Source organism: Myotis brandtii, unplaced genomic scaffold (genome assembly GCF_000412655.1).
Source record: "Myotis brandtii unplaced genomic scaffold, ASM41265v1 scaffold51, whole genome shotgun sequence".
Lineage (NCBI taxonomy): Eukaryota > Metazoa > Chordata > Mammalia > Chiroptera > Vespertilionidae > Myotis > Myotis brandtii.
In genome coordinates, this window is record NW_005369442.1 from 2,357,560 (window position 1) to 2,370,279 (window position 12,720).

A 12,720-nucleotide genomic window follows, 5' to 3' on the forward strand; every position below is an offset into this window, starting at 1 on the left:
CTGTGGGGTTTATGGGCTTGAAATTTGCATTGCATTTCCAAACAGATACATTAATATGTAGTAACCTTTAAAATATATTTATGTTTCTTTAAAAAAAACACCTTAACTCAAATTTTGACCATCATACCCTACAGTAAAGTCTCCTCACCCATACACCCTACTGGGACAACCAGAGGCAATCTACCTCTGACTTAGGAAAGATGTTGACAGCATTTACACATTTTAATACATTAGCTTTCTTACTCAGAGTGCTCCGGGAAACAGTGCAGGTTTTATGTTTTGGCCTGGGAAAAACTCATGGAGAACATAACAATACTATGTAGATAACAAATTTCATGACAAAAAAAGATTTGAAGGAGATCATTGTCTGCTTCATCTGCCATAAAATACCGTAGATTAGATCATTTAAACAGCAGAAATTTATGTCCTCACAGTTCTGGAGACTAGAAGTCCAAGGTCAAGGTGCTGGCTGATTTGGTTCCTGGTGATGGCTCTCCTCCAGGCTTGCTGATGGCCACCTTCTCGCTATGTCCTCACCTGGCCTCTCCTCAGTGCATGAGCGTGGATGGAGAGAGACTGCACTAGTGACCTCTCAGGCGTCTTTTCTTATAAGGACACTAACCTTATCAGATCAGGGCCCCATCCTTATGGCCTCATTCAACTTTACTTCCTAAGGGACACCATTTCCAAATTCAGCTGCACTGGGGGGTTAGGACTTCAAGATATACATTTGCAACAGGACACCAACATTCAGCCAATAACAAAAGAACTCCACTGTATTTCTTTATCATCCGTAGAATGCCTCTTGAAATTAAAATAATTAAAGCATCTCCTTTTTTTAAAATTATGAGTATGAATGTTGGCTTTTTTTTTATCTTAGCCAAATAACTTTAAACCCCTTTTCCCTGACGTACAGTCCTTTTCTACTCTAATAGGCACACCTGGTGTTTATTTTTATATATTTGCTAGTCTTTCATAATGTTTCAAGTTGGTCTTCTTCCTTTATTGTTAATGAATTTCCAGGTGCTAGCTTTCCATGGAACTTCAGGGCACTACTTATAATGTCAGCACTAGGTATAGCTTTTTCTCAGAATTTGCTTTAGAATTCTGAGACGTCATCAATTTATAATCCCTCCTAGGAGACTGGGCTTAGTAACACTCTACACCTCTCGATTTTTACCTTTATTCTTTGGAGATGAGGTACCTGACTAAACAAATCTAGTTTTAAAGAATAATAACTTGTAATATTTTCAATTATTATGAATTTTTAAAAATGGAATCCCTTTCATTTCTTTCTTGAAAGAATACTGTGAAATGCCCTCAGGTACTGGGCATCAGGCAATGGTCATGCTCCTCCCACTTTCCCTCTGCAAGCCCTGAGGCCATGTTTGTTTTGGCCTCTGGCTACCCCTGCCAACCTGACAGCTGGCCCGAGGCTGGCATGGCCTAATCAGATGGTTTTTCTCACAGGAATTTGGAAGAGGGACATAGAAAGCCTCCGGCAGCAAAATATGAATGCTGGATTAGAAGTCTTGTCAGCCAAAGGCACCATTTGTGGGCAACTCCGATGAATCATGCCCAAGACAGCAAAGGAAGCCAGTCCTCGGCCAGCACGTGTGCAGAGCGAAGCAGAGACAAGGGGCCATGCAGCCGAGAAAGACCTGCTCACAGTTCCCAGTTCTCATCCTTCTGAGCCTTCATTGTGCATCATAAGTGGATGCAGAGCGAAGCCAGCTCTTCACTGTTTTAAAATACAGTATATTAATAGAAAATCTGAGGTATAGTGAGCCCAATGGATCAGGAGACATAAACAAGCTATCAGAATACTGCGATACAAAACCAAAAATAAATGAAATTAAAAAATCAATTGAGCTGCTTTTAAGCTTTCTGGCTCTCAGCTTCTTGGTGATTATTGCCCTTGTTTTTTTAAAATGTTCCCACATCTTATCTTACAGTCTAGTTTAATTCATGCACAATATATGACTGGTCTGAAATCATTTGTGGTAAACACATGAATCTCATGTAAATTAAAAGCATGAAGATGTACCTGCCTCATCTGATGCATTTGTTTTATAAAATCATAAAATGAACAGATTTCTGAACTACATACATGTGCACATGTGCAAACACACACACACACACACACACAACATGCTACTGGATTCTGACAGATGACTGCACTGCCTGATTTGGTTGTATTTCAGGAATAGACAGAGCAGTACAAGAGCATAAGGCAGTGGTTCTCAACCTTCTGGCCCTTTAAATACAGTTCTTCATGTTGTGACCCAACCATGAAATTATTTCCATTGCTACTTCATAACTGTAATGTTGCTACTGTTGTGAATCATAATGTAAATATCTGATATGCAGGATGGTCTTAGGTGACCCCTGTGAAAGGGTCGTTTGACCGCCAAAGGGGTCGGGACCCACAGGTTGAGAACCGCTGGCGTGAGAGATCCAGAAAAAGATGCAAACTGGTAGGCTTTACATAACCATTTTACTATTTCACCTATGCTAATCATTCAATCATTCATTTGTTCAACAAATATTATTGAACAGTATTAAGTCTCAGGCACTGTCCTAGGTATCCTGATAAAAACAAAGATTTAAAAGATCTGTCTTATTTCATCTACAACATGGAGGAATGTACTATTATGTCCATCTTATAGATGAAAAACTGAGGCTAGAAGAGGTATATTAACTTGCCCAACACATAACTAATAAGTGGTAACACTGGGATTCAGATCCAGGTCTGCATGCCATGTCCTTCCCACACACCCTACTGGCTTTCACCACCATAGACATTTATAGATTATCTTTAATTTCAAATAAGAAATATCAAATATCAGTTACTTTCCTCTAAAATTGCAAAAATTATATACAGGGAAAGGCATACCCGAGAAAGCTGCATGTTTCTTGATATTGTTCTTGTACTCTCTGTGCAAGAATACAGTAGAAATCCTAAAAACAAAGTAAAAAATAATGACTCTCTCTCTACACACACACATAGATATATAAAAATACATTCATATATGAAAAACTATCCACCCACATATATATGAAGCAACCTTGGAAAATCATTTACTCTTTTTCCCCTGTCAAGTCACATGATATTAATTTTTTAAATCCTAGACACCTCTGATTTATAAAATCAGATTTGTTCAATAAATAGTTATTTAGTAAATGAAATAAATTTCAACAGCAGCAATATTTTTAAAGCATTTTCATTTTCACTTAAAAACAAATTAACTGTGTGGTAGTTTTAGGAATCCTTAATTAAAAAAATAAATTTTTTCTTATTTTTTTCTTAATTTTTAAATTGTTTCATTTTTATTATATAAACTATGGTGATATTATTAACTGCCCTTCAAACAATCTATTCTATTTCATAGATGATAATTTTCAATAATTTGCATAATACTATATGAAAAGATAATGGAGTACAAATGTATAAAGTAATTTTTTTAAAAGGCAATAGTCAGTTTGACCATGTCCCCTAACACTAATATAAAACCAATGTGCGCACTGAAAGTAAAGAAAGGGTAAAAATAAATACACTGGGATGTGTCTATGTCAGTTAAAACCCAAACTACTGCTAAAAAACAAACCACAAGATGTGGAGAAAAAGAAAAGATACAACAATGAGTAAAAAGGCAACTTTCGCCCTGACCGGTTTGGCTCAGTGGATAGAGCGTTGGCCTGCGGACTGAAGGGTCCCAGGTTCTATTCCAGTCAAGGGCATGTACCTTGGTTGCGGGCACATCCCCGGTAGGGGGTGTGCAGGAGGCAGCTTATCGATGTTTCTCTCTCATCGATGTTTCTAACTCTCTATCATTCTCCCTTCCTCTCTGTAAAAAATCAATAAAATATATTTTTTTAAAAAAGGGCAACTTTCTCTCTGTTTAACCTTAAACCAAGAACTTTTTTTCTAAGTGTTTCAATCTTGGTTATTAATACTAGCATTGTGTTTCACAACCGAATGCTAATTTCCAGAAATATCCAAAGACTTCCAGAGTTTAAGCTTATATCAGTCAGGCTAGGCTAGGCTATTCTGCAGTATCAAACAACCTGAAAACTCTCTGTTTAAAACAATATTTTATTTCTCACTCATGTGCATATCCATCGTGGTCAGCAATGGACTTTGTCTGCTCACAGAAGTTACCAGAAACCTAAGCAGACAGAGGCTCCATCCTGACAAAAACAGAGGCAGGGAAGACAGAAGATAGAGAACCCTATGCTGGCTCTTCAAGGGTCTCCCCAGAAATGCACCCAAGTCTACTCACATGCTATTGGCCAAAGCAAGTCACATGATCAAGCCTGGCATCAATAGGGTGGGGATGAATCATTCTTGCACTGGAAGAGACAGTACCCTGAAGCTAGGACTATGGTTTACAAAACAGACTCATCTGCATCATCTCATTTGATCCTATTAACAACTCTCAGGGCAAGATGGGGGTTACTGTGGGACATTTCTGAAGAACTAACTCATCAGTGTTAACTGCTTCTGCTATTTCTGTTCTTCCACATCGGCCAGTCAGGCTGGCAGCAAAAGGTGGGACAAGCCATGCCAAGGCCCCTTCCAAGCTGCTCTCAAGCCCACCAGCTTCATCCACCCTAGTTCCTGCCTTTGGAGGGCCCCCACTTCCTTGTACTCCCCTATAGTCCCAGGAATGGAGCAGGTGGGCCAGAGAGGAGATGACTGGCTGTAGTGACATAAGCCTGGTTACCTGATCCGAGGGCACAGAGCTATGCAAGACTGCAGCTGTGTCCCTGGACAGTGATCGGAATGTTACATAAGGAGAGGCAGGTGCCTGCTCCAGGTGAACCCTGGATGGATAAATGCTAATAAATAGCATGAGCTTCCTGGTTGATAAAATCAGCCAGGGCTTTTGGGAGGTTAGGGCCCTTTGATCTCCAACAGGGACCCAGGATGGCTTCGCAGATTGTTCCTGATCCAGATGTCAATGATGAGTTCAGGTATAAAGCATTTATTATAGTGTCTGACTTGCCGAATTATGTACCGACTGTTTTGTTAATGTGCTTCACGCTGTGCAGGAGGCCACACTCCCTGGGGCCTGGGCCTACTGGAAAGTTGCCACCAGGAAAGTGGTTCTTGCATGCTCTCCCTAAGCCAGCAGGGTAAGGAAGCCACATGGCTTCTCCCTCTCTTTCCTCCTTCTCTCAGATGCAAAGGTGCAAGGTCCTGAATTCCCTCCACTGGTCCCTTTCATCCATGAACCTGGGGCTGGAGTGCCTTCTGGGCCAACCCAACCCCAGACATGCACTTTACACCTGACCTTCCACCTTCACAAACCCTGCTCCTCCAGAGTCTCAGAATACTCCACAGGATGCCTGGGGGGCATGAGGCAAATGAGCCCCCAACCGCTGAACACTGATAGATTTGTAATGTGAATAAAGAAAAACAAATTGCTCTGTGCTAATATCATTCTAAGCATTATACTAGTAAATGCTTAGAATATAACATCTACTACATCAAGAAGCTCACGAAGTCCAAGTAATCTCAACTCTCAGTTCTAAAGTTCCATTAAACTTGTTTATCCTCCTAGTGTTCTACCCCCTGCCCATTATTCCTACTGAGCAAATGTACAGCAAATTAATTTGTTTGTCATCTTTTGGCAGGTTTCACAGTATCAGAGGAAAATAAAAGTGTTTTATTGATTCAACAGTGAATCTGAAATGCTTTCAGATCTATCCTAAAGTCAATGAATGCTCTAATGATCATCAAAAATAAAATAAAGGGCTAAAACATGAAGAAAGACAAGGATTAGGTGTCACGTTACTGGAATATTCTGGAAAGCAAACTTTAGTGCTAAAGCTACCAATAAATTTATAGCATAGTGTAGTGTGGTGTAAACAGTCCTAGAGTGGGAAGGAATTTGTTGTGTTCAAGCAGCGGTTCTCAACCTGTGGGTCGCGACCCCTTTGGGGGTCGAATGACCCTTTCACAGGGGTCGCCTAAGACCATAAGAAAACACATATTGAATATATAATTACATATTGTTTTTGTGATTAATCACTATGCTTTAATTATGTTCAATTTGTAACAATGAAAATAATATTCTGCATATCAGATATTTACATTATGATTCATAACAGTAGCAAAATTACAGTTATGAAGTAGCAACGAAAATAATTTTATGGTTGGGGGTCACCACAACATGAGGAACTGTATTAAAGGGTCGCGGCATTAGGAAGGTTGAGAACCACTGTGTTCAAGGAACAGAGAAAAGGCCCCATATAGCTAGAGCATCGTGGATACGGAGGGAACAGCTGTGAAATGTCAGAGAGTGGTGTGGTAAATTAAATTATCAGCCTCAATCTCTCCCCCTCCCACACACACACACACACACACACACATACACACATACACACACGCATCCACACACATCCATGGCCTTTGACATGTCACTTTGCTATTCCTCTCACAAAAGAAGGAATATATTTCCTTACTCCTGGACTCTGGCTTTGCTGTGAACTTTTATTTGGTCAATGAGATGTCAGCAGATATGACACAACAACTGTGTTCAAAAGCTTAGGTATGTCCTCTGGTGCTCACCCATTGCCTGTTGGTAACTGGTCCTAAGAGGAGAATGAGCACCTGGAGCAGAAGGGCCCCAAGGTCACCTGTAGTGTGAAGCAGAGCTGCCAGTCTGCAAAGCCTCCATCAGGCGGCCGCAGCCAGGCTGCAGGCATGGGAGTAAGCCAGCCGGCTAGCAGATCCAGGAGGAAGGGAGTTGTTTTAAGCCAGAAATTTTAGGGTAGCTTATTCCTCAGTATCTCTGTGGCAATATCTAACCAATACTGATCTTTTTAAGCCATAAAAGAGTGTGTAATTGGAAAAAAGAAAATATATTACATAACATACATAATGATTGTATATGTGTGTGTGTGTGTGTGTGTGTGTGTGTGTGTGTGTGTGTGTGTGGAGAGAGACAGAGAGAGGAAAAGCTCACACAAGAAAAAGGAAGTTATATATGATAGATACTTTTTTAGGGGTTACTTCTTGAGAGTAGAAATAGTGAATGTTCCATTTTTAAGTTTCTGCAGTCTTTACATCTTTTTTACAGTGTTCCAGTGAGCATAGGGGAATGAGGGATAAATAAGTAAAGTTCTATTTATCACAGTCAGCAGAGAATCTCAAAGGTCAGTCAAAAGGTATTGAAGTTCCTTAGATGAATCCTGTTTGCCATTTAAGCTTGTCTGAAACCTCACTATTGTACTGACTAGTGTACTTATATTTCCTGTTTTTCAAGTAAAACTGCATTTGTAGCAAGGTGTCCTATGTCCCAACTAGACTGTGGTTTGCAGAATTGGTGACCTAGTGATCCTTATAGGATTCAAGCAATGTGAGAACTAATCATCAAAGAGGATCATATTTATGACTGAGGAAGAAGCAGCTCTTTTCTGGCAAGGGTGCCCAAAAAAGGGAAGGCAAGGAGATTAACGAGATGGGATAGAATCTGTCCCCTTCACAGTCCAAGGCTCTGGTTTTTAATCATGATGAGAGAAGGTTTAACCATAAAACCGAAGGGCCAGAGAAGAAGACCGCCCCACCCCACAGTAGTCCCACAGTGTAGAATGGGCACTGTGCCCAGAGACATCCCCCCAGCAGCATAAGGAGCCTGGTGAGGAGGCAAGAACAAGAGTTTGAGTGGATACGTTTCTAAGGACACGCACACAGTACCTTGGGGATGCCTGAAATGAGAGGACCATTCCCAGGAGGGGCCAAGATGTACCGTGATTTGGGCAATAATGTCATTAGAACTGCATTTGCACTGGGAGAGGTGATGTGGGGCTCACATGGACACTATCAAACAAGGCGCCAGGAGTTAGTCCGCCTGTCCTAGAGCAAAGGTCCACATCTCCTTCCCTGCTGAGGTGTCTATTATATATTCCATGTCGATTATATTTCATGTTTTTTGTCCCTTAGAAAAATATGATCTATGGGAACCTCTTGAACCATTGCTAAACGTAGGGCCGACTATAGGGTTAAGCCTCGGACTGACCTGTTGGCAAAGCCACAAACAAGTCCCAGCTTAGAGGGCACAGTCCTCTTAGCATAATTAGGCTTGATCTTATGACGCTCCCTAGATCCTTCCTAGGTAGCTAATGAGCTGTGGGAGGTGCAGCAAGTGCTGCCAAAACAAGTGAAACTCACAGGAACATTGTAACTATGGTGACCACTACCTTGTTTACCTCTGGCTATAAAATAAAGGCGCAGCTTCTTGCCTCTGCTCTCTCTGGGCCTCAGCCAAGCACAGGAAGATCCACCTAGACCCAGCTTACTCTCTTTGTCATTTCTTCATCCTTCACCGCCCTCACTCAGGCTTGCGAACCCTTGGCTGAGCTGGCTCGGCACAGCTAAAGACTGCCAAAATACTTGGTTTCTCTTTTCAAACTCAAATTGCTCTGTGCTAATATCATAAAAACTCAGGGGATCTTCAATTACCTTTGAGTTCTCATCTAATCTTTTATGATACATCTTCACTTGATATTGTGATGAAAATTCTCCTCTGTGAACATTTAATCAAACACTAATCACATAAGGGTTCATTTTTCAAAGAACAGCCCCCATGAACTAAGAATCCTTGAAAATGTATTTGATTATGAGTTAAATCACTGACTATTCCTAAATAAAAATAGCAAGGTTTAAAAAATGGAGACTCAATGTCCTTTGACACATGCCTCCATTCAGGTACGAGGCTGTACTTTTAACAAAGCTACGTCTTTAAATGTGCCATAGATGCTATTGGAAAGGACATAAATAATGGAAACCGGAGCCTGGAAAATGGCAAGCTGGCTCAGCCTCGGGGAGCATCATTTGTGAGATCCAGCTGCAAAAGCTAGAACCTATAAAAAATGCATGCAGCATTTCTCTTTAAGCATTAACACACCACTACTTTAAATGTTGGTTCTGACTGAGAAATTCCTCTCAGCAGGTGCTTCTTACCCCCGTAACCTCCGCAAGCGATCAGGGCCCCAGGAGACTAAACAAATTGCTAACTTAAAAATTCATTATAGAATCTGCTCCCTTTCCAAGACATGAGATGTGCTCTATAATTTGCTCTTTGGAACCCCCAGGGACCCTACTCTTCAAGGCCTCATGTGCTAATATGACGCCATCTCTTGTCCATTATTAATAGGCTGGATAGACTTTTTAAGAAACGTATCACACCCAAAAGTACTAAAATTGGAAGTGAGAATGCAAGTAGTTGCACATTAATTCCTTTAAGCAATGTCAAAAGTGATGACAAAGATGATCTCAATACACCAGATTGCTGAGAAGTGTTAAACTCCATACTTTTCATTTACCAACAGATGGTGGCAAATGGATGATGAGGTCCAGGGGCATGAAGTCACTGTGAACAAAACAAATGCAACTCTGTGAAGCTATGAAAGATAATATAAAATTATCGGGGACATAATAGAAAAGTATGGAGTTTAAGTAGACATTATTTTGAAAATATAAAAACCAGCCGTCTGGGCAAAGGCCCAGACTTAATACAGATAAAGCAGGTGGCTGCTTACTTTATCACATATCGAAGACTCTCATAAAGAGGGCACATAAACCCAAGATGGTGATAACTCAAATAGACCCAGTCAAAATGTCACTGTCAGAATGGGCCCATGGTGGCAGGAAGAACCAGTACTAGCATCCAGAACCAGGGAAACTGACCCAGGACAGAACAAAGCAATCCCTGAGAAAGTGCTAAAACGAGTGAAAAAAATGGTGTGGTTGATATTATCCTATATAATAAAAGCCTAATATGCTAAGTGTCCAGTTGCCCGATTGGCCATTCAACCAATCAAAGTGTAATATGCTAATGATATGCTAAGGCCGCTCAACTGCTCACTATGACATGCACTGACCACCAGAGGGCAGATGCTCCTACTGGTAGGTTAGCTTGTTTCTGGGGTCTGGCCGATCGGGACTGAGACAGATGGGCTGGACATGCCCTGGAGCCCTTCCGCGGTCCCTTCCCAGCTGGCCAACCTCCCGAGTCCCTCCCTGGCCCTGATCATGCACCATGGGGGTCCCTCGGCCTGGTCTGTGCCCTCTCACAACCCAGGCTCAGGGACCACCCATGAGTGCACCAATTTTGTGCACCAGGCCTCTAGTTTCAAAATAAACCCTTTGAGTCTAGTTAATGATTAAGAACAAGAGTTTCTTTCTCTGAAAGCTTGGGTCTGAATTCAGTTCAAAGCACTTCTCTAAAATTTAGTCAATAGGCAAATATAGTATAAATAGATTAAATGGATGCAGGAATGAAAGAGGCCTAACCAAAGACAACTCATGGATTATTTAAGGATAATGTTTTTGTTCTAAAGAAATACAGCACTTTTAAAAAATGCTGTGGTAGACAGGTAGAAACAAAGAGAACAATTTGATTAGACAGAGAGGTACAACTAAAGTCCTAGAATGTTAAGAGTTTGGCTAGCAATTATAACCCATCCCAGAAGAGATAAGAGAGAAGCAAAATCATTTTAAAGAGATGGAATGGCTAAGAGTAAGGTCTGGCTGTAACTCAATCTTGAAGACATTAGCATACATTATAAGAGAATGGTCACTCAGAACAGTAATAAGCCTAGAAACATAGCAAATGGAGGTGGAGATGGAGAAAGGGAAGAATTGGCGGTAAGTGCCCATCAGAGTTGAGACACAGAATCGGTGGGAGGTGACTGCCTCACTCTGGAGGTGCTCTGAGCTCTGGGCTTGGATTTATTCCAGGCGTCCCCTTGGCCTGGATAAAAGATCCCTCGAGACCACTTACAGAACTTTATTTCAATTTTATCTTCACTTAGCATCCCTCTGACTGTGAATTCAGCCTCTCAGGCCACCCTAATATAGGAAGGATTCATGAAATAATAAACACGAATATCTTAGTGACTGGAAAAGAATATTCACCATCAACGTTAAGAAGCCAACATTCAGGTTTACACCATTCTCTTGTAAATTAACTTGGGTCAGTCCTCTCCTCTTCTCAGGAGGCATCTCATGAAGCGCTGGCATGTAAATGTCTGGAACTACAAATCTGACATCAGTCAGGCCCAGACAACAGGACCTTCACCACCCAGTGCGGAGGTTGGCTGCCAGTCGGCTACACCCCCTTTATAGGCTATACTCCCTGATGTTACAAAAAAAGAAACATGTAGGAATACATAATCCACTTACTATCCTGTGAATTTAGCCCTACATGACTAGATTATGTGGATCAGAAATCAATTGTATAAATCAATAACCAATATTAAACCTATTAGGTTGTATAAGAATGTACACTGTATCTATTTTATTTGTGGTGGGCCCTAACACAAGGAATTATTTTTTGATAAATACAAATTTAAGAAATGAAGGGAGATAAAGGGGGTGGGGAGAAGAAATTCAGGTTCATTTCAGAAGATTAAGCTGCTAGTAAGACATGCTGACTTCTCATGTGACTGTTAAGCCAGGTGGTTTCAATCCTTTTGAGAAGCTAGTCATAAAAATTTTTGGAGGACAGAGAGAACTATAAAACTAGATCAGTTATGTAACTGGACTATTCATTATAGTACAAGGCTGTGAAGATGAAAGTTGTTCCTGCTTTAATATAAACATAAACAGAGATTATTTTGAGAACTATCCAGCATGGGGAAGAAAAAAGGCATCTGAAAGTTTACTGTATTTGCCTGTTATATGACTCAAGTACACATGATCTATAGTGCTAAGTTTCACCAAAATTTATGATGGAGAGAAAATAGAGAATAACAACTCATTAAAAAGATGGAACAGAGAACATACAATGGAGTCAAGACAGTCTCTTCAATAAATGGTGTTGGGAAAATTGGACACATACATCCAAAAAAATGAAACTAGATCACCAACTTACACCATACACAAAAATAAACTCAAAATGGATAAAGGACTTAAACATAAGACAGGAAACCATAAAAATACTAGAGGAATCCATAGGCAGCAAAATCTCAGACATATGCTGAAGGAATTTCTTCACCAATACAGCTCCTCGGGCAATGGAAACTAAAAGGAAAATAAACAAATGAGACTACATCAAAATAAAAAGCTTCTGCACTGCAAAAGAAACCATCAACAAAACAACAAGAAAATCCATTGCATGGGAGAACATATTTGCCAATGATATCTCCGATAAAGGTTTAATCTCCAACATTTACAGGGAACTCATACAACTTAATAAAAGGAAGATAAACAACCCAATCGAAAAATGGGCAAAGGACCTAAATAAATACTTTTTAAAAGAAGACATAAGAAAGGCCAAGAGACATATGAAAACATGCTCAAAGTCACTAATCATCCGAGAGATACAAATCAAAACGACAATGAGGTACTATCTCACACCTGTCAGAATGGCTATCATCAACAAATCAACAAATGACAAGTGCTGGTGAGGATGTGGAGAAAAAGGAACCCTTGTGCACTGCTGGTGGGAATGCAGACTGGTGCAGCCGATGTGGAGAACAATATGGAGTTTCCTCAAAAAACTAAAAATGGAACTCCCATTTGACCCAGTGATCCCATTTCTAGGAATATATCCCAAGAAACCAGAAACACCAATCAGAAAGGATATATGCACCTCTATGTTCATAGTGGCACAATTTACCATAGCTAAGATTTGGAAACAGCCTAAGTGCCCATCAGCAGATGAGTGGATTAAAAAACTGTGGTACATCTACACAATGGAATACTAC